Source organism: Artibeus jamaicensis, unplaced genomic scaffold (assembly GCF_021234435.1).
Source record: "Artibeus jamaicensis isolate MK-2021 breed Jamaican fruit bat unplaced genomic scaffold, CSHL_Jam_final contig_3175, whole genome shotgun sequence".
Taxonomy (NCBI): domain Eukaryota; kingdom Metazoa; phylum Chordata; class Mammalia; order Chiroptera; family Phyllostomidae; genus Artibeus; species Artibeus jamaicensis.
Window position 1 is genome coordinate 782,120 of NW_026521739.1, and position 27,413 is coordinate 809,532.

The 27,413-nt window shown below is 36.8% G+C and overlaps 1 protein-coding gene and 1 pseudogene across 1 annotated transcript in view; both read right to left on the reverse strand.

Moving 5' to 3' along the window:
• Positions 1-27,413, reverse strand: part of SERTAD2 (SERTA domain containing 2) — a 130,903-nt gene that overhangs the window by 60,906 nt on the left and 42,584 nt on the right. The gene's annotated exons all lie outside the window — the stretch shown is intronic.
• Positions 1,523-2,043, reverse strand: LOC119035059 (protein kish-A-like; annotated as a pseudogene).

The following is a 27,413-nucleotide window of genomic DNA, read 5'->3' on the forward strand; positions in this document are numbered from 1 at the left end:
ACTAAAGTTCACAGGACTGGCTGCCACTATATCAAATTCCTCTGAACTGCCTGCTTAGTTTTTGCCTCGGCTTTTGTGTGTCCGTATTTGTTACTGGACATTCTGCTCTCAATTTTTGCAACTGTCAAGATGCCTGCTTCTCACTACCTTCTAATCTGTAGTGGTTTGAGAAGCCTTGTAACTAAATCAATAAGAATTCTGTCTACATTAAGAGTAATAGACTCTAAAGGAAGACATGATTCTATCTACTCACCTCTGAGTAAAATACGTTAGTGTATGGCCATGTGATAGTTTATTTTAATGCTGTTGAAAACTTTGGGAAGAGGTTTCTGGCTTTCCCCAAATATATTTTCCCCCTTTCTTCAGAAATAATTTTTAGCTAAGCCCATGAGTACCCAACCAAAAGCTAAATTTCCTAGCCTCTTTTGTAGCTGAGTGTATGAATTTTGAACATAGCCATGTGACTATGTTCCAGCAAATGGGATATGAGCTGAAATGGCGGTTATAACTTCTGGGTTGTGCCCATCCACCCTGCCACTCCCCACCCCCACTGTTTCGCCTTTCCAATGGCTGCTTTAGTGGGTGTTGAGCCATCCTGGACAAAAGTAATGCTCCCGGGATAGTGGAGCAGTAAGATAGATAGAAAGGGACATAATAAGAGTTCTAGCACATTGTTCCCCAGACTTCATCTACTATATCTTTAAGGACCACTGTTATTTTCAAGAGATACAACAATATTCTTTTTTTAAGATTATCATTTTGAAATTGTTCTATTTTGCTCTTTTCATTCCAAGAATGTAGTTTTACTTAGAGAATGATAGTTCACTGGTCAAATTTAGGCTTAACCAGAAAGGTCACAGAGGCTACTACACCAGTTGGCTGTTCTAAACTTTTTTATGTTAAGATGAACATTTTCCCCAAACTACTCTTAAGTCACATCTCATTTATCTTCCTCCTTAGAACTACATAGGCTTGTTTTAAATAGTTTCAAAACCTACAGTAAACTACAAAGTTTGTTAAGAGTACTCTAGTTAATGCTCAAAATAGTGGGCCAGAGGTAAAACAAGTATTATTAAATATAAAAGCAATCTTTATCAACACAAATTCAACCTTTTTTTCAATAACATAGCTAGTCCAATATACTGTCTCACTTTATAAAGATATATAACTTCAAATCACAGTGAAAGGAACTTGAATAATTTACCTTTTCTTCCAAATATATATGCCTTAGAGATACCTCACTAAAAACTGGTACTGGACACAACAAAATGACATTTGTATAATGTAATGCTGTGGTGACAGTACTGAGATTGACTGTTACAAACTCTTTGAGTAATACACGGTTATATCGTTATTATATAGAACACTGGTCCAATAACAAAATAGAGAACAGCACCTGGAAATGTATCTCATTTAATGTTCAGAGATAAAATTAACCATTCTTTCCATTATTTTCTGCAGATAAGTCCCCTTTTTATATTGAAATCTAATGGCAATTAAATTCAGGTATTTCTCCAAGCTACTATATGAAGAGGATGCTGTAGGCCATCACCATTCCACACAGTACAACATAAGGACTCTTCCAGTCGCCAGTGCAGGCGCACTTCCAAAACACACCCAGCAATCATTTTCTCTCTGTCCAGGAGACCGGACAGAGGTAAAGATCGGATATAAGCACAGGTACATATATGCAACAAGATTAGTCAGCAGACTCTAAAAATTGAAAATGGCAGACAGAGTGAGGCTGGCGCACAATACTCTTAATTAAAAACAAATTCTAAATTAAAATACATATATGAACTTTCTGAGAGGAATGTTGTGTTAAATAGCCTCCAACATGGTCACATTTATTCCTGCCTCCCTGTATTCATGTCCTTGTGGAATTCCCTTCCCTTCAGCATAGGCTGACCTAGCGACTCACTTCCAACATATAGATGCGGCAAACATGCGGTGTTGCTTTCAGAATTAGGTTTCAAAAAGTCTGTGGCTTACATCGGGCTCACCCTCTCTTGCTCGATTGCGCTGATGGCAGTCAGATGCCATGTTGTGAGTACTCTCGACAACATAAGTCAAGAGGCCCATAAGTCAGAGGCCCATAAATCAAGAGAGTCCCTCCAGCAGCCCTGAGGGACTGAAGCCTTCATTCCAATAGTCTGTATGAAACTGAACGCTGCCCGCAACTGTGTGAGTGAGCTTGTGTATAGCACTTTCCTCAGTCAAGCTTTCGGATGAGATGGCAGACTTGGCTGATCCTGAGCCCCTAAGGCAGACTGGCTGCACCTCGATGCTTCACTCACAGAAACTGAGGTGTGTTTGTTGGTTTGAGTTGTTTGGTTTTAGGGTAATTTGTTTTGCAGCAACAAATAACTAATACAGCTGTTCCACAATATAGATATCAATGTAAGACATCATGATGTCAAAAAATCATACATAAATTTCATTTCATTGTTTTGCTGCTTTTATACACACTAGGAATTTGTAAGTAGTATTTAAGTGAAAATAAAAGGAAGGTATTGCCCAGAATATAAAAGTAACTTTGCTATATCTACACTACAACAGCAAATCAGTCTTTAAAAGTGACCAAATACTTTTATTAAATCTTTTAGGATTAATACTTTCATATCAAAGCGATGCTCTACATTACATAACCATAGAAATTTCTTACTCTTACCCACCAAAATAATATCTTCATTAAATAGTATCTTGATTATAGTTTAGAATTGTATACTAACTGGCATTTATAAAATGTTATAAAATCACAAGAGATATCAATATTTCTAGGTGTTTAGATTAGAAAATATTTAAATACTGATAACCTAAATATTCATACCTTGGTGTGAATATTTAGATACATACCTAGTTAGGTTGGTATCAATATTCCAACCTAACGAGACATTCTCTTGCACACAGAGTAACCAAACTTTTTTATTCTCCAGATTCCTTTTTTTAATTGTTATTTGATTACAGTTATCTCCATTTTTCCCTTTTAGCCCACCTCTGCCCAGCCCACACCCACTCCCAGTCCATCCCCACACCATTGTCCATGCCCATGAGTCATTCATACATGCTCTTCGACTAGTCCCTTTCCTTCTTTCCACCATTATCTCTCTCCCCCATCCTCTCTGGCTGCTGTCAGTCTGTTCCATGTTTCCATGTCTCTGTTTCTGTTTCGTTCATTAGATTCCAGATGTAAGTGAGATCATATGGTATTTGTCTTTCACTGACTGGCTTATTTCACTTAGCACAAGTTTCCAGTTCCACCCATGCTGTCGCAGCAAAAGGTAGTTTCCTTCTTTCTTCCTGCTGGGTAGTATTCCATTGTGTAAATGGATCACAGTTTTTTCATCCACACATCTACTGACAGGCACTGAAGCTGTTTCCAACAGTTGGCTATTGTAAATACTGCTGCTATTGACATAGGGGTGTATAAGTTCTTTTGAATTGATGTTTCAGGATTCTTAGGGTATATTCCCAGCAGTGGAATCACTGGGTCAAAAGGCAGTTCTGTTTTTAAATTTTTGAGAAATTCCATACTGTTTTCCACAATGACTGCACCATTCTGCACTCCCACCAATAGTGCAGTAGGGTTCTCTATCTCTACATTCTCGCCAGCACTTGTCGTTTGTTGACTCAATAATTGCCATTCTGACAGTTGTGAGGCAATATCTCATTATAATTTTAGTTTGTATCTCTCTGAAGGCTAGTGATGCTGAGCATCCTTTCATATGTCTCTGGGCCATCTGTGTGTCCTCCTTGGAGAAGTGTATATTCGGGTCCTCCCTTTTTTTAACTGGATTGTCCGTCTTCTGGGCACTGAGTCATACAAGTTCTTTATATATTTTGGAAAGTAAACCCTTGTCTGCTGTATTGTTGGCAAATATGTTTTCCCATACAATCAGTTTCCCTTTTCATTTTGATGATGGTTTCTTTAGCTGTGCAGGAGCTTTTTAGTTTGATATAGTCCCATTTGTTTATTTTTTCTTTTATTTCCCCTGCCATAGGAGATATAATGGTAAAAAAAATTGCTACATGGGATATCTGGAATTTTACTGCCTATCTTCCTCTAGGATTTTTATGGAATCACAACTTATATTTCAGTCTTTTATCCATTTTGAGTTTATTCTGGTTTATTGTGTAAGCTGGTGGTCCAGCTTAATTTTTTTTTTTTTTTGCATGCACCAGTCCAGTTCTCCTAATACCATTTATTGAAGAGGCCATTTCTACTCCATAATATGCTCATGTTCCCTTTGTCAAATATTAATTGACCATAGAGATGTGGGTTTATTTCTGGGCTTTCCACTCTGTTTCATTCATCTATGTGTCTGTTCCTATGCTAGTACCAGACTGTTTTGATTACCCTGGCCTTGGAGTATAGTTTAATATCAGGTATTGTGATTCTTTCAACTCTGTTCTCTCTCAAGATTGCTGTGGATATTCAGGGTTCTTTTTGGTTCCATATAAATTTTTGAAATGTTTGTCCTAGATCTGTGAAATATGCAATTGGTACTTTAATATCCAGATTCATTTTTTAAAAAGTCAAATAGGCAGAGAAAAAAATTTAACAGCTTTATTGAGATAGAATTCACATACTATACAACTCATCTATACAAAGTATTTAATTCAGTGGCATTTAGTATATTCACAGTTACACAACCGCTTTTTGCACATGGTGTTTTAAGAGGCCAGAATGGAAAGAAAGTAGAAAGAAAGGGACTTTTACAAAAACTACCACCCTTTTCAAAGGCTGAAGTCCCAACTTCTAAAGCTAACCTGCAGGAATTTTTTTCAAAGCTTATTCTCCTTCAGACAACTGGCTAAAATTCCAGATTCCTTTTCTTTTTTTTTTTACTTTAATTTTTCTATTATTTTTTAATTATATCTTATTGATTAAGCTATTACAGTTGTCCTGATTTTTCACCCTTTGCTCCCCTCCATCAAGCACTCTCCACACCCTCAGGCAATCCCCCCACCATTGTTCATGTCCATGGGTATGCATATAAGTTCTTTGGAGACAGCCAGAGACAGTAGATCTCTGGCAAAGGGGCAGGGCAGAGTAGACTAGAGAGACTTGAGGACAGAGTGGGGACAGAGGCCTTGGGGAGAGAACTGAGAGAGTAGCCTCAGGATTCCAGCGCTGAGTCATCCCCCGGACACAACCACCATCCTGCTCAGACCACTCCCCTCTAAGCAGCAGCAGCCTAAGAGGAAACAATAACCTCTACCCCAGGAGGGATTCAGCCCCGCCCTACCGTGCTTCAACCTGACTGCTGAGTGCAGAGTGACCAGATTAACAATTGAAGGAGATAGCCAGAGAAATATCACTGGAAGAACAGGTTGCCTAAGGTCAGACAGGGTCAACATCTGACATCACCAGAGGCAGATCCAGAAAGAAAAACAGTGGTAAATACAAGAAGCTACTGAGACAAAAGCCACTGTGGTCTTCTTCATGATTTCTGATGTTTTCCTTCCTGCATAGCTTTTTAACATTCATTTCTTGTCCAGTCAGTTTGTAGATATTAAGTCACTTGATTTTATACTATAGTGTATTTCAATTCACACATTTTGCCCCTCCCTCCTCTTAGCCCATTTTACCTTCCTCTTGCCTTGCATTATTTTCATTTCAAATTTTATTTTCTCTCTAGCTACAACTTGTTTCCATTCCACAATCTTACTGTTCCTCCCTCATCCAGACACACAAAACAGATTTTCTTTTGAAGGGTCATTTCACATCCTTTTGCCCTGCTCTTAAAATACCTGCATTCTCTTTCCACATTTAACAATCTTTCCTAGCTGGTTGTGGGTAGGGTAGTTGTTATTACATTGTTTTTCCAATTTTATCTCTACAGCTTCACTAATTCTATATTTCAAATATCAGATTTTACTGGTCCCCTCTCCTACTCTTTTTTTTGTCTCAAATTTTAATCTTACCATCTTAGCCTGTTTTTTTCTTTCTCCTTTTTGTCTTCTATTTATCTTTCATTCTGCCCTTTTATTTTTCTTTGTGCTCCTTTTTTCCCTTTTCCCTTATATCACAAATTTTATTTTTCCCTCCTTTAGCCTTGCTTTTGTTCCTCACTCTTAGTATTCCCTCTCCCTCTATCATTTCAAAACCACTTCCCATTCCTCTAAACATCTCCTAGACTTTGTTTCATTTTCCCCTCTTATTCCTAGACCACCTGTATTAATTTTAGCTCATTTGTGGTTGATAGTACTGTGGTGGATCTTTCTCTTCAATTTTGCTCCTATATTTTTATTATTTACTATTTTCCCTTTTTCTTCTCTCTCTCATTTTCTAAATCTTATATTATTTTAATTTCTGTTTAAACCTAATATTATATGCTTCACTTCTCATACTACATTCTGCCTTCTTCGTTGCCTTTTTTATTCATGAGGTAAATTTTACCTTCTGTCTTTCCATTGCTCCAACTCCCAACTCTGATTAGTGTTCCTCCCTCTACCCTCTGAAAATCACTTTTCTTTCAGTAAGTCATCTCATATCCACTCTCCCTTCTTATAACAGTCTTAATCTTGTTACACCCTTATTAATACCGGCTCATTTGCTCTTGATAGTAGGATTGGGTGGAGTATATTTGTGGGTGTGGGTTTGTTTCCTGGGCTTTGTGGTTTTGTTCTGGGAGCACCTCACAACAACGTACAAGACATGGTGGGCAGAGTGACCCTCAGTCAACCAGCTGGAGAGAAGGACCCACCAAAAAAAGACTCAACAACAATCAAAACTCAATTACATCCAAAGAACCAGAATAATAGGCATAAAGGACATTCCAAGAGCATCAAGTTTAGGTGATCAAGGAGACTGCACCACTGAATATCACAGGCCTCCTATCATAGAAGTTCACACCACAAAGTCAGAAAGTCAAAACACATCCATTTAAGAAGAAGCAAACAAGAAGAGTTACACAAATAAAGGACAGACAAAGAAACAACCCCCAGTCAAAAGGAAAGAAGGAGCCCTGGCTGGTGTAGCTCAGTGGATTGAACCCGGGCCTGCCAACCAAAGCATTGCCAGTTCGATTCCAAGTCAGGGCACATGCCTGGGTTACAGCCAAGGTCCCCAAAATGAACTGCAACCACACATTGATGTTTCTCTCCCTCTCTTTCTCCTTCCCTTCTCCTCTCTCTAAAAATAAATAAATAAAATATTAAATAAAAGGAAAGAAGGAATCCTCAGAAAGAATGCTAAATGAAATGGAGGCAAGTCAACTATCAGATACCGAGTTCAAAACAATGGTTATAAGGAAGCTCAATGAGCTCAGTGTGAATTACCAAAAACTACAGGGCAACTACGAGGAACTTACTGCAAACTATATCAGCATACAAAAGGACATAGAAGCAATCAACAAGGGACAAAAGGAAATGAAGAGTACAATTTCCGAATTAAAGAACACAAAAGAAGGAATCAAAAGCAGGCTTGATGAAGCAGAGAATTGAATCAGCGACCTGGAGGATGAAGTAGGAAAAAAATCCCAAAAAGAGCAAGAAAAGGAAAAAAGACTGAAAAATAAAACCAAAATGGGGTTAAGGGAAAAGCAGAACAACATGAAATGGAATAATATCCACTAGTACCCCATTATTATCATAGGGTAGCTGAATGGATAAGAAAACATTACCAACACATATGCTGCCTACAAGAGACCCACCTCAGGACAAAAGACCATCACAGACTAAAAGTGAAGGGCTAGAAAACAATATTCCAAGCAAATGGACAGGAAAAAAAGCTGGAGTAGCAATATTTATATCTGACAAAATAGACATCAAAACAAAGGCCATAAAAAGAGACCCAGAAGGATACTTCATAATACTCAAGAGAAGAATCCATCAAGAAGACATAAACATTATAAACATATATGCACCCAACATAGGAGCACCCAAATATATAAGAAAAATTTTGGAGGACTTCAAGAAAGATATAGACAGCAACACATACTAGGGGATTTTAACACCCTGCTGTCAAAAATGGATCAATTTTCCAAACAAAATATCAACAAGGATATTATGGCATTGAACAATGTCCTATATCAAATGGACTTAACTGATATAGATAGAACCTTTAATCCCAAAGAAACAAAATACACATTCTTTTCAAATGCACATGGAACAGTTTCAAAGATAGACCACATGAATAGGACACAAAACAAGCCTCAACAAATTTAAGAAAATTGAAATCATATCAAGCATCTTCTCAGACCACAGGGGCCTGAAACTGGAAACCAACCTCAAGGAAAAAACTCAAAAACACTCAAACATTGAATAGGTCAAGAATGAGATCAAGGAGGAAATCAGAATGCTTCTGGAGACAAATGAAAATGAACTCACAACAACCCAAAACTTATGGGACACAGTGAAAGCAGTTCTGAGAAGGAAGTTCATAGTGATACAGGCCTACCTAAAAAAGATAGAAACATTTCAAATAAACAAACTAACACTACAGCTACAAGAACTGGAGGAACAACAACAAAACCCAGAGCAAGTAGAAGGAATGAAATAGCCAAGATCAGAGCAGAATCAAACAACACAGAGAAACTAAAATAACAATTCTAAGGATCAATAAATCCAGGAGCTGGTTTTTTGAAAAGATAACCAAAATTGACAAGCATTTAAGCAGACCCATCAAGAAAAAAAGAGAGAGGACCCAAATAAATAAAATCAGAAATGAAAGGGGAAGGATTACAACTGATACCACAGAAATACAAAGGATTGTAAGAAATTAGTTTGAAGAACTATATGCCAAGAAATTTGAAAACCTAGGTGAAATGGCCAAATTTCTAGAAAAATATGATCTTCCAAAACTGAATGAACAAGCGGCAGAAAGCCTGAACACACTTATAACAGCTGACGAAATTGAAGCAGTTATCAAAAAATTCTTGTCACACAAAAGCCCTGAACCAGACAGTTTCACAGGAGAATTTTACAAAACACTTAAGGAACAGTTAACCCCTATACTCCTCAGACTATTCCAAAAAATCCAAGAAGATGGAAGACTCCCAAACTCCATTTATGAAGCCATCATCATCCTAATCCTCAAACCAAACAAAGATACTAGAAAGAAAGAAAAATACAGGCCAGTATCACTGATGAACATAGATGCTAAAATCCTCAACAAAGTACTGGAAAACTGCATTCAGAAATACATTTAAAAAAATCATACACCATGATGAAGAGGGATTCATCACAGGGATGCAAGGATGATACAATATTCACAAATCAATAAATGAAATATATCACATAAACAAAAGATAAATATCACATGATCATATCAATAAGTGCAGGAAAAGCATTTGATAAGACATAGCACCCATTTATGATAAAAACACTCCGCAAAGTGGGAGTAAAGGGAGCATTCATCAACATAATAAAGGCCATATATGAAAAACCTACAGCCAACATCATACCGAACAGACAAAAACTAAAAGTTTTCCCACTAACGTTAGGATCAAGACAAGGACATCCATTTTCACCACTTCTCTTCAACTTAGTATCGGAAGTTCTAGCCACAGCAATTACACAAGAAGAAATAAAAGGCCTTCAAATTGGAAAGGAAAAAGTAAAACTGACGTTTGCAGATTACATGATAGTGTACATTGAAAATCCTATAGACTCCACCAAAAAACTACTCGACCTAGTAAGTGAATTTGGCAAAACAGCAGAATACAAAGTCAATATTCAGAAATCAAAGGTATTTTTCTGTACCAACAATGAAATATCAGAAACAGAAATCAGGAAAAAAAGCCCCATTTGCTATAGCAACAATAAAAATAAAGTACCTAGGAAGAAACCTAAGCAAGGATGTAAAAGACATGTACTCAGAAAACTACACAACAGTGAAGAAAGAAAATTAGGGAAGACACAAATAAATAGGAGCAAATACCATGTTCATGGATTGGAAGAATTAACATCATCAAAATGTCCATAATACCCAAAGCAATTTATAGATTCAATGCAATCCCTATTAAAGTATCAATAACATATTTCACAGATAGAGAACAAACACTTCAAATATTTATGTGGACCCATAAATGACCCTGAATATCCACGGCAATTTTGAGAAAGAAGAACAAAGTAGGTGGGATCACCATACCTGACATTAAACTATATTACAAGGCCAGGGTAATAAAAATAGTCTGGTACTGGCATATGAACAGACACATAGATCAATAGAACAGAGTAGAGAGCCCCAAAATAAACCCACATCTCTATGGTCAATTAATATTTGACAAAGGGAACATGAGGATATAATGAAGTAAAAATAGCCTCTTCAACAAATGTTGTTGGGACATCTGGACAGCTACATGCAAAAAAATGAAACCGGACCACCAACTTACACCATACACAAAAATAAACTCAAGATGTATAAAAGGCTTATAAATATAAGTTATGATACCATAAAAATCCTAGAGGAGAACACAGGCAGGAAAATCTCAGATATTTCATGCAGCAATTATTTTCACTGATATGTCCCCTAGAACAAGGGACATAAAGGAAAGAATAAACAAATGGAACTTCATCAAAATTAAAAGCTTCTGCACTGCTAAAGAAAACATTAACAAAAGGGAATGAACCATGTGGGAAAATATATTTGCCAATGATATCTGAGACAAGGGTTTGATCTCCAAAATATATAAAGAATTCACACAACTCCACACCAGGAAGACACACAATCCAATTAAAAAATGGGCAAAGGACCTGAACAGGCACTTCTCCAAGAAGGACAAACAGAGGACCCAGAGACATATGAAAGGATGCTCAGCATCACTAGCCATCAGAGAAACGTAAATTAAAACCACAATGAGATACCACTTCACACTGGTCAAAATGTCCATCATAAATAAATCAACAAACAACAAGTGTTGGAGAGGATGTGGAGAAAAGGGAATCCTAGTGCACTGTTGGTGGGAATGCAAACTGGTACGGCCAGTGTGGAATTTCCTCAAAAAACTAAAAATGGAATTACCTTTTGACCTGGCAATTCTGCTGCTGAGATTATACCCTAAGAATCCTGAAACACTAATTCAAAAGAACCTATGCACCCCCATGTTCACAGCAGAACAATTTACAAAAGCCAAGTGCTAGAAGCAGCCTAGGTGCCCATCAGTAAAGGAGTGGATCAAAAACTATGGTACATTTACACAATGGAATACTATGCAGCAGAGAGAAAGAAGGAGCTCCTACCCTTCACAACAGCATGGATGGAACAAGAAAGCACTATGCTAAGTGAAGTAATCCAGGCAATGAAAGACAAATACCCTATGATCTCACCTATAAGTGGAACCTAACTATCAAAACAAACAGGCAAATAAAATATAACCAGAGACATTGAAATTAAGAACTGACAGAGGAGGGGTGAGGGGAATAATGTGGGAAAGAAAGGAAAGGGTTGTAAAGGAACACGTATAAAGGACCCATGGACAAAGGTGAGTAGGACTGAGGGTGGGAGGTGGGGGTGGGCAGGGCTGGGGAAAGTGGTGGTGGAAAAATAGAGACAACTGTATTCAAACATTAATTTAAAAAAAGACAGCATCTTATAGTATAGAAAAAGATGCATATAAGCACACGCATATGCTTTATTGTGCTTTACAGATATTGCAGGGTTTATTTGTTTGGTTTTGTTTTCACAAATTGAAGGTTTGTGGCAACCTTGTGTCAAGCAAGTCTATCAGTGACACTTTTCCAATAGCATTTGTTCACTTCATGTCTGTATCATATTTTAGTAATTCTCGCAACATTTCACTATTATATTTGTTATGGTGATTTGTGATCAGTGATTTTTGATGCTCCTTTTGTCATTGTTTTAGGGCACCCTAAGCCACTCCCATATAAAAAAAGTGAAATTAATTGACAAATATTGTGTGCGTTCTGATTGCTCCACCAACTGGCTCTTCTCCATTCTCTCTTCCTCGCCATGGGTCTTCCTATTGCCTGAGACACAACACTGAAATCAAGCCAATTAATAGTTCTATAATGGCATCTAAGCATTCAAATTAAAGGAAGAGTTACAAGTCTCTCTCTTTAAATCAAAAATTAGAAATAATTAAGCTTAGTGAGGAAGGCATGTTGAAAGCTGAATAGGCTGAAAGCTGGGCCTCTTGCACCAAACAGTTAGACAAGATGTGAATGCAAAAAGTTCTTGAAGGAAGTTGAAAAGTGCTACTCCAGTAAACACAAAAATAATAAGAAAATGAAACAACTTTATTGCTGATACAGAGAAAGTTTTAGTAGCCTGGATAGAAGATCAAACCAGCCACAATATTCTCTTAAGCCAAAACCTAATCCAGAGCAAGGCCCTAATGATCTTCATTTCTATAAAGGTTGAGAGAGGCGAGAAAGGATCAGAAGAAAGCTGGAAACTAGCAGAGGTGGGTTCATGAGGTTTAGGGAAATAAGCTGTCTTTTTAACATAAAAGTACAAGGTGAAGCAGTAAGTGCGGTTGTGTAAACTGAACATTATCCAGAAGATCAAGCTACGACACGTGTGAAAGTGGCCACACTAAACAACAGGTTTTCAGTGCAGATGAAACAGCCTTTATTAGAAGATGCCATCTAGGACTTCCATAGCTACAGAGGAGATCTCAATGCTTGGCTTCGAACTTCACAAACTTCACTTGACTCTCTTGTTAGGGGCTCATGTAGCTGGTAACTTTAAGTTGAAGCCAATGTTCATCTACCATTCTAAAAATCTTAGTGCTTTTAAGAATTATGCTAAATCTACCCTGTCTGTGCTCCATAAACGGAGTAACAAAGCCTGGGTGACAGCACATTCATTTACATGGTTTACTGAATATTTTAAGCCCATAGTTGAGTCCTATTGCTCAGAAAAGAAAAACACAGATTTCTTTTAATATATTACTGCACCTGGTCACCCAAGAGCTCTGATGAAGATGTACAATGAGATGACTGTTGTTTTTATGTCTGATAACACAACATTCATTCTTCAGCCATGGATCATGGAGTAATTTTGACTTTCAGGTCTTATTATTTAAGAAATACATTTCAAAAGACTATAGCTGTCATAATACTAATTCCTCTGATAGATCTGGGCAAGGTAAATTAAAATCCTTCTAGGAAGGATTAACCATTCTAGATGCCATTAAGAACATTTGTCATTCAAGGGAAGAAGTCAAAATACCAGTATTAATAAAAGCTTAGAATAAGTTGATTTTAGCCCTTATGGATGACTTTGAGGGGTTCAAGATTTCAGGGGGAGGAGTAACTGCAGATGTGGTAGAAATAGCAAAAAAACTAGATTAGAAGTGGAATCTGAAGGTATGAATGAATCACTGTATCTCATGATAAAATTTGAACAGATGAGAAGTTGCTTCTTATGAAAGCTCCTAGATGGAGTGAGAAAATAGTTGTTTCTTGAGATCAAAAGTACACTTGGTGAAGGTGATGTGAAGATGATTGAAATGACAACAAACAACTTAGAATATTACATCAATTTAGTTGATAAAACAGCAGTAGAATTGAGAGGGCTGACTTCAGTTTTGAAAAAGTTTCTACTGTGGGTAAAATGCTATCAAACAGCATTGCATGCTACAGAGAAATCTTTCTGGATGAAGTAAATTAATATGACAAACTTCATTGTTGTCTTATTTTAAGAATTTGCCACCACCACCCCCAGCCTTCAGCAATCACCATCCTGATCAGCCAGTAGCCATTAACAATGAGGAAAAACTCTCTGTCAGCAAAAAGATTATGACTCACTCTAAGCTCAGATCATGGTTAGCATTTTTTAGCAATAAAATATGTTTAAATTAAAATATATACATTGTTTTTTAAAACATAATGCTATCACATACTTAACAGACTACAGTATAGTGTAAACATAAGTTTTACATGCGCTGGGAAACCAAAATGTTTGTATGACTTGCTTTATCGTGGTAATTGCTTTAGTGCTATGGTCTGGAACTGAACCTACAGTATCTCCCAGGTGTACCTGTAATTACAATATACTGTGATATGAGCTCGAAGGTAACTACGTAACAAATTATAAGAGAAAGCTCCTAGATGGAGTTTGAGAACCAAAAGAGGAGAAAAGGGAAGGCAGATGAGAAACACTGCCTCTATCTAAGGAAATGCTTTTCAGCGGAATTGGAAAGGAAGTACCACCTTCTTTATCTTCTTTATCAGTGATATCCCGACACCAGCAAAGTGCCTGGCTTATTCCAGGTAGTAAACAACTTGGCCGAATGGAGTTCACTCTCCTCTTCTTATGCAATCTGACTGAATAATGAAAGGTTCACTTTTGTCAGACTCTGCAGAATTACAAAACCATTGGAACAAGTGATTGTTCTTTAGTCTCTGGGAGGAACTGATCCTTTTCTGGGGACTCCTATGATCTAATATTTCTCAACACTGTATTTAATGTAAGCATAAGAATTTGTCTAATTAAACCATTAATGATTGTCCACTATTATAGAAAACCATTTTACTTGAAAATTTATAGATTTAACAATTATCATTTTATTTAAAAACATGATCTGCCAAATAAACCTTTTAAGAAAGCTTGATTCTACAAAAGTCATGACTTTTTAAAATATATATAGAGAGAGAGAAGTCTTGAAGAGAAATAATCAAGAACTGCCTTGCCTAGGAGGAGACATCTAGGAATAAGAAAAAAAGGAAAGCATAAGTAGAGAACTTGAACTCAGAACAGGGAAATATTCATCATAACAAGTCTATTTTAAAAAAGCAAACTGAGTGTGGATGGTCACATTCATTCATTTTTTAAATTAAATGTATTGGGGTGAAATTGGTTCATATGGTCATATACGTTTCAGGTATACATTTCTATGATACATGATCTGTATATTGCACTGTGTGCCCACCGCCCAAAGTCAAATCTTCCATCACCATATATTTGGCCCCCTTTACCCTTCACTACCCTCTCTCATCCCCTACCCTCTGGTAACCACTGTGCTGTTGTCTGTCTGTGTCTATGAGTTTCAGTTTTATATCCCAGTTTTAAACTCTATGAGTTTACATATGAGTGAAATCATATGGTTCTTAGCTTTTTCTGATTGACTTATTTCACTTAGCATGATCTTCTCAAGATCCATCTATGTTGTTGCAAATGGCAGTATTTCTTCTTCTCTTATGGCTGAGTGTACTCTACTGTTTACATGTAACATTTATTCATTTTACATCTCTCTGGTAATACATAATGGCTTCCAGTTTCATCCTCTGCAACAATAAATCTTAGAATTCAAATTTGTTCGGTGTTTTTTGCCACTATTTTATAAATACAGCCACAAACAAAAACAAACCCTCCTACTAGAGACTCAGAAAATTACAAAGTTACAGTGGTAGCATATTCTATTTACAGTATTTTGAACTATAAAAATACCACTGATGCACAGCTGACAAATACACAGAGCAAACTCAAAAAATGTAGAAGGATATGCATACAGGAAACAAGAGTGCAAACAATTCTCAACCATAATGAGCATAACTATTGCCCTGTCACACTTAATCTCTGGGATTCACAGCACTGAAGGAATTCCTGGAAGCTTAAACTGTATAACAGGCAGGAAGAATGATACTCCTGTCTTTAGAACTAACTGGCTCTTCTCTGGGCCAGTCCAAAGTCTCCTACTAATTCTGAGCACGCTACTCTATCTAATTAAATCATCAAAATTCCCTCAGAAAAGAAATCCTTATAAAATTGTCCTTGTGTCTGCTTTATTAGTTCATTAACTCCCAGGTTAATGTTTGTTTGTTTGTTTGTTTGTTTGTTTTTGGCCTGGATAAAAATTCATACTTTAGAAGGCAGATTACCAAAAATAAAAAGAAACTTCTCTTGAGAACCAAGTGGATGAGCATATTACAAACTATGAGATGACTAAATGCAGCTAGAAATTAGAACTTGAAATTGAATTCCACCTACAATCCTGAAATCCTAATTTTGGTTGTTATATCATTGCACAAGAGTGAGCAAAAGTTGGTTTACAGTGCCCTGGCCAGTGTGGTTCAGTTCGTTGTGTGTTACCCTATAAACCAGAAAGGTGACCAGTTCGATTCCTGGTCAGGGCACATTCCTGGGTTGAGGATCGGTCCCCCAGTCAGGGTGTGTGCAAGAGGCAACTGATAGATGTTTCTCTCTTGCATTAGTGTTTTTTCCCTCTGTTTCTACCCACCTTCCCCTCTCTTTAGAATCAACAAAAAGGAAAAAAACTAAAAAGTAGGTTTATAGTTGTGAGTATACAAAACATAGTTTATTCTTGCATTTTTATTAATTATTACATTATTTGTCCATGCAAACAACCATAAACCTACTATTGCCAACCCCTGTATATCTTTCCTTCACTGTCACCTCCTACATTAAGAAACCTTTTAAAAACATTATTAGACTATAGTAGAATTGACTGGTTTGGTTTTAAGTATTTCTTCCTCTATCTAAAAGGCTCATAGTGAGGTGTTTCAAAAGATGAAGAGCAAAAGAAAACTGAATGAGGGGGCTGGATTGTGTCATTTGATTCTACGATTTTATAAGCAAAAGAGAAAACCTATATAATCCATGAACAAAATAATCTGATAAAGAATAATCAAGAAAGGATATAAATGTACCAAATATCCTAGTGACTAAGAAAATTTTACTTGATTTTAGCTTTTCCTTTAGCTTGTATTCAGTATTGGTGAAAAGTATAATTAAGTAATTTATTCTCTTAGAATTTGGATAAAATCAAATATTTAAGATCGCTTTCTCTAAGGACAAAATTATTCCTTATACATTTTACCTTGCTTTATCATTTCCATCAAAGTTCTGTCATTGAATAACACTATAAATAGTGGCACAGATTATTAAGATTGTACATCAACATTTTGTAGGTTGGTGGTTTGGTCTCTGTACAGTTTTGCTTGTTGTGGCAGGTATTTGTTTAATATCTATGGCACTGAATAAGACAACCTGCAGTAAATAAGTTCTATGAAAACATGTTTCTTGCAAATGATGTCTAAAAATGTCCAGTGTGTATTTTTCTCTAACTGAATTTTCCTGGAACTTTATACTATTTCTCTTGATCTAAAAATTTCCATCACCACCATATCTGTTTTGTCCAAAGCTGAAAACAAAATACAGAAATTAACAGAGAAACTGTGGATGTTTTTTTCCCCAAATCCTATTGCTTGTAAGTATAACTAATTATCTTTCAAAGAAATCCTTTGAAATAAATACAATTGATCATGACTAAACTTGCAACTGACACATGTTTAAATAAAATTTATTTTAATTCAATACCTAGATCTCAAAACAAGGCCAATTACCTCAAAGAAAGGACAATTAAGGAGTTTGCTTTTCAGTTTCCAAAAATTCCTTTTAACTGTGCATTATATTGTTTTAAGCATGCAAAAATTAGTCAGACTCACAATACAAGTAATCAATTTTACTGTTCTTTGCAAAGAACCAATTTTTGTGTCATAGGTTTTTCAAAAACATTTTTTGCCCTTTTTCTCTTTTATTGATTACTCTTTATTATTTCCTTCCTTTTCTTCACGTTGGGTTTCATTTGCTCTTCTTTTTCTGGTATATCCGGGTTAAAACTTTATGTCATTGATTCTACATCTTTTTCTTTCTAGTATAATACATTTCCCTTAAGTACTGCTTTAACTGCATTTCACAAGTTTTGATATGTTGAGATTTCACTTCCATTCAGTTCAAAATATTTTCCATTTTCCCTTGTGATTTCTTCTTTAAACTTTATTACTTTAAAAATATGTAGAAGTTTAACTTCGAAATATTTGGAAATTTTCCAGATATATTTCTATTATTGATTTCTAGTTTGATTCCATTGTGGTCAACAATCATATTCTCCATAATTTCGATCCATTAAAATGTATTGAGACTTTTTCTATAATGAAGAGTATGGTCTATCTTGGTGAATGTTCTGTATGCACTTGAAAAGAATGTGCATTCTTCTACTAGATGGAGTATTCTATAAAAATCAATTTAGATCAATAGTATTTTTCAAGTATTCTAATTCCTTTCTAATTTTTTGTCTATTTATTCTATCAGTCACTCAGTGGGGAGTATTGAAATCTCCAATGTAATTATGGATTTATGGATTTCTGCTTTTAATTCTGTCAGGTTTTACATTACATATTTTGAAGCTCTGTTATTGAGGGCATACAAATATAACAGCATACATATTTGGATGACTTCTTGATAAGTCAACCTTTTTTTAAGTCATTGTCTTAGATCTACTACATGTGATAAATTACCACAAAATTTAGCAGCTTACAATAAACGTTATCTCATACAGGCTCTGAAGCTCAGAAATTCAGGGGCAGCTTAGCCTGGTGGTTCTAACTCATGGAGTCTCATGAGGTGGCAGTTAGAATGTTGGCTAGGATCAGCCATCTGTAGGATCTGCTCCCAAGATGGGTTCTCACTTAGCTCTTGGTTGGAGGCCTCAGTTCCTCATCATAGGAACCTATCTTCATGAAGTGGCAGCTGGCTTCCTCCACAGCAAATAATCCAATGGAGAGCAACTTGGTTCCTCTACTTGATCTTTTATCAATATCTTTTATCTCTTCCACTATATTCTGTTCATGAGTTACAAAGTCAAACTTCCACTCAAAGGCAGAAGAATTATGCTTTACTTCTTAAAGAATGGCACATTAAACAGTGTGAGGACATATTTTACAACTATCACGGTCATTATTAAATGTCTTTCTTTATTCCTGGTAGTATTTCTTACTCTAAAGTCTACTTTGTCTGACAATGACACAGCCACTACCAGTTTCTTTTGATTTGTGTAGTTTACTTTTTTCTATTATTTTACTTTTAACTTATCTGTGTCTTTACATTTTAAGTATATATTGTAGATGGGACATAGCTGGCCTATGCTTGTAGACAGCATATATTCTTGGGTTGTACTTTTTTTTAACCCAGCCGGCCTCTTTTTAATTGTTGAAGTAATATAAACCTAATGCAATTATTGAAATAGGTTGGTTCTATGTCCACCACCTCATTTATTTCCTAGTTACCTCATATGTTGGTTTTGTCCTATTTTTCTCTTTTCCTCCCTCTTTTGGACTCGGTATGTTTTACTGTTTCATCTGATCTCTTCCATTAGTGTATTAGCTATTCCTCTTCACTTAATTTCTTTATGAGTAACTGCAATGTGATTTTAAACTTAACACATATACCTTCGAATAACATTACAGTAGTTCCCCCTTATCCATGAGAGATATGTTCCAAGACCCCCAGTGGTTGCCCGAAAGTGTGGATAGTAGTGAACCCCCAATACGCCATATTTTTCCTATACATTTATACCTTTTCACTTAAAGACAGTACATTTCAGCTTCTTTTTGGCATATCCAGATTGCCAGCATCACTAGTCTTGTGTTTTGGAGCCACTGTAGAATAAAATAAGGGTTACTTGAACAGCACAGTGATACCATGACAGTTGCTCCGACAACCAAGATGGCTACTAAGTGACCAGTGGGCAGATAGCATACATAGCAAAAATACACTGAAAACGGGCATGATTTATGTGATGGGCAGGACAGAGCAGGAGAGCAGGAGATTTCATTAAGCTACTCGGAATGGTACACAATTTAAAACTTATATTGTTTCTTTTTGGAATTTTTTATTTAATATTTTCAGACTGTAGTTGAGTAGGTAACTAAAACCACAGAAAACCAAACCATGGATAAAGAGGGACTACTGTGTTTTCTTCAGTATCTTAAAGATGCTTTCTACCATCTTCTTTAAAATTTTTATCATTGTCATTGGTTTTCAATAATTTGATTAGGATGTACCTTGGTGTGGTTTTCTCTGTATTTATTCTGCTTCAGAATCCTTTAGCTTCTTGATTCTGTAGGTTTAGTCTTCATTAAACTTGGGTATTTTTGTCCTTTATTTTGGTTAATTTTCTTCTACCTCCACCCGTAGAACTTTAATTACACGCACATTAGACCACTTATAATGTTCCGTAAGTCAATGAGACTCTGTTCATTTTTTTTTGCAGTCATTTTCCCCTATTCATATTGAATAGTTACTAATGTGATTTTAAACTTAACACATATACCTTCGAATAACATTACAGTAGTTCCCCCTTATCCATGAGAGATATGTTCCAAGACCCCCAGTGGTTGCCCGAAAGTGTGGATAGTAGTGAACCCCCAATAAGCCATATTTTGGTTCACCAACCTTTCTATTCCTCAATTTCTAATCTGTCATAAATCTCATCCAGTGAATTCTTGATTTTAGACACTGTATGTTTCAACTCTAGAAGTCCTATTTTTAAATATCTTCCCTTTCTGTCCTTAATTATGTTTATGTTTTATTTTATGAGACTGACACACTACCTACTGCACTAACAAGGCAACTTATGTTTCATTTTAAATCCTTAGTTTTATTTATAATAACTGTCTGCTAATTCATCATCTTAGTCATTTTGAGTTCTCCTTACAGTAGCTGATTTTTTCTCATGATGATAAGTCATATTCTCTACTTCTTCACATGTCTAGTAATCTTTTATTAGTTTCTGGTCACTACAAATGTTGTATTGTTAAATGTCTGGATTTCATTGTCTTCATTAAGAAGTGGTGATTTTGTTTTGACTAGCATTTAAGTTACTTGCAGACCAACTCAATCCTTTCTAGGCTTCTTTAAAATTCTGTCAGGATGGGTTTAGAGCAAGGTTTCTCAACCACAGCACTACTGACATTTGGGGCCATATAATTTTTAGCTGTAGGGGGGCTGTTTTGTGGATTGCAGGCTATTTAGCAGAATTCCTGGCCTCTATGCATACGACACCAGCAGCACTTCACAGTTGTGACAACAAAGACCATCTCCAGTTATTGGCAAATGTGTTCTGGGAGACATTATCCTTGGTGGAGAGCTGCTGGTCTAGGGTAGCTTTTACTCTAGGGCTGGTTTAATCCTATTTCTAAATAGAGATATCTTTCTGCTACCTCTTCTGAATGGACCCACTGGTTACTGAGAACTCAATGAGGAGGCCTGGGAATCATTAGCTTATATGTTCTCCCAGTTCTTTGCCTGGTATACAGAAAAGAGTTAACATAGCAGGCTTGATTGCTATCTTTTGAAAGGCCTACTTAAAGGTTAGTCCTGGGCTGGCATCTAGGAACTTGGATTTCCAATTAACAGTTCTCTGAACACCCTAACTAGTAAGAATGACTGACTCTCTGTACCTAAACTGTTAGTACAAACAGTTTTCTTTGTGAAAGTCTGGAATTTTGGTATTTGTTGGGCAGAATGTGCCTATATGACTAGCCCCTAATTAAAACCCTGGTACTAAGTCTCTGATGAGCATCCCTGGTAGACCACATTCTACATGTGATGCCACAACCCACTACAGCAGAAATTGTGTCCTGTGGGACTCCACTGGGAGATGACTCTTGGAAGCTCACACCTGGTTTCTTCCAGACCACCCCCCATGCACCTTCTCCCTTTGCTGACTTTTGCTTTGTATCCTTTCACAGGAATGTGACTATATGCCAATTCCTGTGAGTCCTCCTGGAGAATCATCAAACTGATGATGATCTGGGCACCACCAACACACCCAGCCTCGTGGATTTTAACCACAGACATGCATAGCTCAGCATTGAGCAACAGACTCAAGCAATCCCTGTATAGATGTCTGCATAGCTCCCCCCTCTCTGGTACCCAGACTCACAAATTCCAGTCTCTTCAGCCTCACTAAACTCTAATTTCTCTCTCTTCAGCTCAGCTACAATGCGAACAAACAGTACCTATAGGCCAATACCTGTGATGATCTCAGGGTTTACCCCACTTCCCTTTCTCAGAGATCACAGTCCTATACTGCCTGCTGAACAATTATGCATCTGCAAAGGACTAGCCACCATGGTTACTAATGCTGACTAATCTCCTACATTACCACTATTTATCAATATTTCCTTCAGTTATTCAGTCTATCACTTTAAGATATTTTTTGCTTCTTACCTACATCTCATTGACTAAGACCATCTCCTAGCACTGTGTCCCACATTCCTATTTATCTGAATCTTTTTGTCTCAGTAGATATTTATTAAGCGCCTACCATAAAGGAGCCTAGCATAGTGGTTAAGAGCACAGAATTTGTAACCAGGCAGCCTGGGTTCAAATTCTGTTTCTTCCTCTTACTAGCTGTGTAGCTTTGAACATGCGATGAACCTTATGTATCTCAGTTTCCCCATAAGTTAAACAGATACAATAGTATCTCCTTCATAGAGTTGTTATGAGGGTATCTGACTTTCTCAACAACCCTGTGAGGGAGAAACTGTTCATAAAGCTTTTAGAGCAGTACCTGCACACAGGAAGAGCTATAGAGTATTTATTTCTACTACCAATAATAACAATAATAGTGTGAAGTATTATTGTGGATGTTGAACAAAAGTAACTGACACAGTGCCTTTCCTCCAAAGAGTTTACAACTCAGCAAAGGGCACACACAACAAGAAGCAATGCAGTAATAGTTAAGGAGCTATAAGATAATATTTACTGCGTACTAAACAGCTTTATCTGTCACTTAATCCTCACAGCAACCCCATGAGTTAGGGACTAAATTATTATGTCCATTTTACAAAAAAGGAAACTAAGTCCTTGAAGGTTTATATCATTGCCCAAGATTATAAAGCTACTATACAGCTGGGATTTGAACCCAGCTGTAGTCTAACTCCAGAACAATAGAGATTCATTGGCTCACCATACCATAGTGGTTAAAAGCATAATAAGGTCTGGAGTCGCAACAAAAACACCACTAATTCTGCCTCGTGGTTCCCAAGAGGAGGCAACATTTGGGTTGTGCTTAAAAGATAAATAAAATTTCACCTGACAGAAACAGGGAGAGGCAACCACAAAATTAGCTAACTAGACAGGGGAATGAAATGGCAAAGTGTGTTTAGGCAGAGACTCATCTGATGAGATTGTAACATCAAATGCACTTGGCTGGGGCTGGGGGATGGGAGAAGCTGAAGCTTGTTGGGGTCATTTTTGGCACAGTCTTTATGGGAATACGCATTTTGTCCTGTAGAGCAAGACTTCCTAACCATTTTCACACCATGACACACAAAGAAAATGACATTCGTACAGCATGCGGCAGTGAAGGGCCAGACCTGCCAGTTGGTAGATGGGCCTACTGGGAACTGAGGCTGCCCAGGGCCACCCCTATCCCCCGCCCCCTACCAAGGGTGGAGAGGATTAAATATGGATTGTGAGGAACAGAGCTGAGGTTCCAGCTAAGATGATAAAAAGATGGAGATCAACGCCACACCAGGAGATAGAGCATTCCGAAAGGTAAGCTAGAGGCTGGGGAGACAAACACGTTAACTCAGAATATAACAAGTCAGGGACCTGCAAGACACTTAGAAGAGCCCTTTGTAACATCTTCCTGGAGATCAGGAGGAAGTTCCTACCCATTATCTCCTTTTCTTACCTTAATTAATTATTACGCTTAGTGTTGTTTTTTAACCATATGTTCAATATCTTTTGGATGTATGAAAAAGGACACTAAGGATGTATGAAAAGGACATTGAATTCGTTTGAAGAAATATGTCTATGAGTTTGGGAAGACAGTAGAAGAGTTAGAAGGAGTTGGAGTAAAAATTATCGAATTTTTAGAAAAGATGACAAGTACAGCTTCTGGAGTACCCCACAAACATATTTTAAACTTAAGGGAATAGGTGGTAGCCAAACAGTTGGATTTACTAGGCATTAGAGAAGATAGAATGTAATCGTACAACAATGGAATTCAACCAGAACATCAGGGTCAAGTAATTAAATGTAAAAGGTGCTTCTGATTACCTAGAATATAAAAATGTCTATTTTCCTAGGCATTAAAACAAAACTTCTAATCACCCTGACTTTCAGTTCCTCCCCCCCCACCGCCCCGCTTAATTCTGTAAAGAATCAATCACACTTAGATAAGTGGTACAAGCAGAAGAGAGAAAATACCCCAAAAAAGTATATAAGAGAAAAATCTTTTAATTAGTGATTTTGAAAGAGTTTAATGTGTGCACTAACAACTGTAGTTCTGTAAAAAGAAACCATGTGGAGAATATAGCAACGTTTAGCTTATGTTTTCACAAGTATATGCTGACTATCATAATTAAGTACACAGAGCTCAAAACAGCCAACACTACAGAGAGCTTACACTGTTAACCATTATAGAAGAGATTGAAAGATATTTGCTAATGACTACCATAAAAGGAACAGATGACTAAGAACAGAGAGGATGTGTGACTAAAAAGTCCCACTACAGTTCTTTGAAAATTCCCTGAATAACTAGGCATGCCAAATGTGGTCTGTCATAAAAAGTATTTGATGCTAAACTCTGTAGTTAGACAACAAATACATGCTCTGCCCAAAGGACAAAGTGCCAAAACAGTAAGACCATCAATAAGTGAAAGTGTTAATCAAATTAAAGTGTGGCCCAGATTCCAAATCAGCTGAGCCAGACGAGGCTAACTCCATAGACAATTCATTCAATTCTAGAGTGCCGGACTACAGCACAGTTACCAGGCACTCGGCGCCACTGCCGTTCTTTCCTGCACCTAAAAATGTATGGAAAGTTTCTCACAGATCCTCAAACCCTAGAATAATTCAAGTCAGCACATCATAGCCTACCTTTGGTAAATCAACCTTTTCACCCCAGAGGCTTACCACACCTGTAACCAAACTGCAGAAATCAAAAGAAGATCCCAGTACACACTTAGAAATGCATTCTATTTCTTTCATATACACAATTGTCTCTGAATAGATACAACTGCCTTTCCAAAAGAATGTTACATTTCCCCCAAATAATTCCAAATTGTAATAACAATGGTTACCATTATTATATAAACAACATCACTTAATGCTTTAACTCATGAGATAAGCATTATGTCATTTTTCAGATAAGGACGCAGGCTCAAGGTCACATCATTAAGGTCAGATTGAAACCCAAATTTGGCTGAGTCTAAAACCTGTGTTTGTTTCACTACACTTCACTGTTTCTTGATATTTTTCTGCTTGCCACCCATACTTATGGGAGAAAATACATTGAGCAAGTACTGACTCAAATGAGGAAACAGTTTTGAGTGACTGCAGACGTGTGTTGTGACACACTGCAGTGAGTTTTCATGCCACAAGATTGAGCATATATGTATTTTTTCTTTTCAGGTTTTATTTTGGGCCTTCTTAGTATATGCTACTATCTGGACCTCTAAACATGTTTATAACACTCTATCAGGTGTCAGCAGTATACGGATTTTTAGTAAAAAGTACATCTCTACCATGTATAAATCTTGCATCTTTAAGAACCCATGTTCTGCGTATACACTGGAAAAGAAGCAATTCTTTACTCCTCTATACAGCTATCTTGCATTCAATATAATTAATTCAAAAATGAAGGATGAAACTTACTTTCCTCATTAGGATTTTAATATTTCCTCTACCTAGTGACTGATGTATAGTGAGAAAGAACTGATTTAGTAAAAAGACAGTTTAATTTTCTGAAACAATGAATTGCAAAGTAGCATTTTGCTCTGTTGAAAGAATGCAGAATCTGGTATTATTAAAAATGGCAAATACCATGATTACAGGGGACAGCTGCCACTTCTGTTGCGACCATTTCTCTTCTCCCATAATAGCACCCCACTTTTGATAACCCCCCCATTTTCTCAATCATCCAGCTCATTCTACTCTCTTTACCAGATATGGACACATGACCTACACCTGGCCAATCAAAGCATTTCATCCCCTTTTGCCACAGTGATTTGTTCACAGATACACACATGCCCCAAGACAGGCCAATGAGATTCAGTGCCAAGGCTCTTCACAAACTATTGAGAAAGAAGTGCTCTCTTTCTGCTAAGGATACTAAAGAGACTATTGCTTCTGGCTGTCTTTACTACCACGTGGGGACAATACAGCTAAGAATGAAGATATCACAGGGGAGAACAATAGTGAAAAGTAAGATTACAGATTCCTGATGCTATTATCTGGACAGTAGCAGGTTCAGGATGTAACAGTTGATCTTACCAGCCAATCCCTGTCACGTGTCTCACTCTGCTGCAGGCCACCCAGCTCCTCTTGGTTCCTTGTTTCCATCCTTCCTGGCAATTCTGTGAGCACCTGATACCATTTTTGGCTTAATTAGAACAGAGTCAATCTCTTTTTTTGCAACCAAGAATGCTGCTAGCCCAATGGGCAATCAATTTTATGACCTTCGGGGGGAAACAGCCTGCCTGGAAAGACAGATCCTGCCTGGAAAGACAGATCTGAGTACATAACGATCTAATAATTGTAATAAGGAAAAATAAAGTAAAGAAAAATAAGTATGTGAATATGCAATTCGAAAAAGCATATTAGTCAATACATACATTTAAAATATTCAAATTAATGAGAAGAAAAAATAAAGATTAAAAAAATACTGAAATCCCAAAACAACAAGTCTTGGGAAAGCAGAAACTTCTTCTGTGTTGTTTATTATTGAAACCCCAAAATACCCTGGCATATAATACACACTCAGATATTAAATAAATGAATGAAGCAGTTTAGGAAAGAAGCAATTTGGTATATTAAACAGACCTTCTCATGTGCTGTTAGTAGGAGCACATGCCAGCACGGGCACTGGAGAGCAAGTCAGCAATATTAGAAAACGTTTTAATGTACATTCTGCTAGACTCAGCAGGCCCATCCGTACAAACTCATCTTACTGAGAAAAATGAAAAAGTGTGCAAGATCTAAGTATAAGTGATGTTCTCCACAGTAGATTGCTTCTAGGAGGACAAATGAAAAACAACACAATTGTCTGGCAATACTAGTTTATTGAATAAATTATTTTACATTCATTCACATTGGAATAATATGCTGCTATCTAAAAAGATAATCTATATTGACATGGAAAGAGTTCCATGGCTGAAAATAACAGAAAGCAAAACAGCATCTATAGTATTACTTTATTTAATAAAGTTACTTATTTCTTATATATCCCCTGGGGGATGGTTTAAAAGCTTATTCACTGCAATGATGCCAGTGGATTCTGAGTGCAGGGCTTAGGGGACATTATACTTTTATGGTTTGAATCTGTTGAACAAACATTTTATCTTTATAAATGTACCAAATATTAATAAAAATGACACATACACTCACATGCACAGAATTAGTGCAATTTCCAAAGGAATTACATACAATGTGTAGTCAGATGAGACATGAGAGAGTCTTAATCTTTTCATTATGGCAATGTAAGCCTAAAAATTTACCAAAGTGGCCTAATAGGGAATAAAATTCCCCCTTTTCATTCTAGAAGTGTAAGTCCTAAGGGAAAGACAAAGGAAAGATGGAGGAAAGACCAGGTAAAGCATCCTAAGAAAAGAAATTTAATTAAATCTTATAAATGATGCTCTTCTGAATTAACACAAAAAAGCAAGGAATCTGAGGAACTATGAGG